General features: G+C 29.9%; 1 protein-coding gene across 1 annotated transcript in view; it reads left to right on the top strand.

Annotated features, from left to right (window-relative positions):
- LOC125029915 (putative GPI-anchored protein pfl2) overlaps window positions 1-2,500 on the top strand; it is a 15,928-nt gene that overhangs the window by 50 nt on the left and 13,378 nt on the right. The gene's annotated exons all lie outside the window — the stretch shown is intronic.

Below are 2,500 nucleotides of genomic sequence, written 5' to 3'. Positions count from 1 at the left end.
AGTACATGGCCGAGCTGCGGCTCCCTGGTGGCACCGCGTATGACACAATCCCCTCGCGTGTGGCACCTCCCGATTCTCCCTTGCGCGGGCCAGCGACGACTCCACATGACATGATTTCCAGCAGGAGGGAGGATGGTGCGGGTGGGGTGAGGGGTGTGTGTGTGTGTGGGGTGGGGGGGGGGGGGGGGCAAGACGCTGAGGACTACAGACAGGATTAAGGAGGAAGCTTTAAGGAATGATGGATGGTCTAACGGACGACGCTGGAGGGCGGGGCGGAGAGGCTGGGGGCGGAGTCTTCCTCGTCCGCTCTTTACATTGTTTGTAAAGCGGGTTGGCGTTGTAATTATTATTTTTGATTATCATTGTTGCTATTATAACGATAACGACAATAATAATACTAGCACTAATAAAAATAACAATGATAATAATGTAATATGATTTTGACTATCTTTACTGTCATTAACATTATCATTATGCCGTAAAGATATATACAATCACTTCATTTTCCAATATACGGATAAAATGTTGCATTCTGTTATGTATTCTTTGTTCTGATGGTCGATAACAGGTACAACAATAAAAATACTATTACTAATACCAATAAAACAACAAACAAAATTTATAATTGTAATATGTATAACAATAATAAAAACAATTATGATAATATAGTTAAATATAATAAGATTTATAATGATAATTAAAATAATAACATAAATATCAATAACGGTGATAGGTATGCGTTTGACGTTCTCTACTACAACTACAACTGTTACTGTTACTGTTATTGGTGAAGGTGATGGTTATAATGGAAATTATATAAATAATGATAATACTGGAATATTAATGAGCATGATAATAAAAATTAAAACAATAACAACAAAATAATCATAGTCATCATAATAATGACAATAATTATAATGATGATAATCATTATAATAATGATAACAATAGTGATAGTGATCATAATGGTAATAACAAAAACAACTATAATAGTAATAATGATAATGATAGTAATAATAATAATAATAATAATAATAATAATAATAATAATAATAATGATAATAACAATAATAATAAAAAAAACAATAACAATAACGACAATGATAATAATTATAATGAAAATTATAAAGGTAATAATGGTAATAATAATAATAATAATGATAATAAATAATAATGATAATAATGGTAATAATAATGATAATAATAATAATAATAAATAATAATGATAATAATGATAATGGGGGTATAATAATAACAAAGCAACAACAACAATAATAATAACAACAATAATAATAATTATAATAAAATAATAATAGTATCAATGACACTAGACAGTAATGATAATGATAACCATATCATACAGATTATTGATGATAATAATAATCATTAAATGATGAGGTGATAGTAATAAGAAAATATAGCAGTAATATTTGACAGCAATGAGAATGATATAAATGAAATTGACAATTATAGTATGAATAGTTGTCATGATAATGATGAAAAATGTAATTATGGGAATAATAATAATAGTCGTAGTAGTAGTAGTAATTCTGATGACGCTAAAATCTACATTAAAATCAGCAATAAAGAAAGTAATTACAGTAATGATATGAAAGAAATTGATTATCGCAATCCTATGAAATATATTAATGTTAATTGTACTGATACTGATAAATGTGGTTATTATCTTCATAAGTGTAATGGTATTAAAATGATGATCGTGACAACAAAAGCAATAGAACCGCCACATCAGCAACAATGATAAAGGTAATAATAGCGACAAAGCTGATAATGATGCATTGAAAAAACACACTAACAATCATGACTCGAGCCAGCAGTCGGAGCGCAAGTATTATGCAATTTCCGCAGGCGGGGATCTGAACCCGTGACCAGTAAGGTCGGAGCAATATTAATCATAAGAATCATATTACTGATGATAAAAATGATAATGGGAATGATAAGATTACCCATAATAGCGATACCAATAGCAATGGCAATGCTGATCATAATGATAACGGCAGAGCTTGAATCATAAACAATAAAAAGCAGCAAAAGTGGTGAGTAACTCGATGCCATTACATAACCATCACTATCCTTGCCAACTGAGATCATTGCATAACTGCATTGCGTGATTCAAAGAAGCAAAAATCTTATGAGTAATGAATGTTAACCTTATGTATCCCTATTAAAATATAATCAATATGATCTCTGTCCTTATCTGCCTTGTTACATATCTTAATAATCATAACTTATGTCAGTGTATCAGTTCTATTGTTCAATTTATAAATTTAATGAAATAGTATACCTGCAGCAAATCATTAACCAATACTAGATCGTAAACAGCTAGCTTAAGAATTTATCTTTGGAGTATTAAATACGGTGAACTAATATTTTAGACCCTGTCGGTGAAAAATCTATTTTGAAATAAAATATATATATATATATATATATATATATATATATATAATTGCCGTTTACTTTTCTAGGCCTAATCACGACA

Source organism: Penaeus chinensis, chromosome 10 (assembly GCF_019202785.1).
Source record: "Penaeus chinensis breed Huanghai No. 1 chromosome 10, ASM1920278v2, whole genome shotgun sequence".
Lineage (NCBI taxonomy): Eukaryota > Metazoa > Arthropoda > Malacostraca > Decapoda > Penaeidae > Penaeus > Penaeus chinensis.
This window is presented reverse-complemented; position numbering and strand designations above follow the sequence as displayed.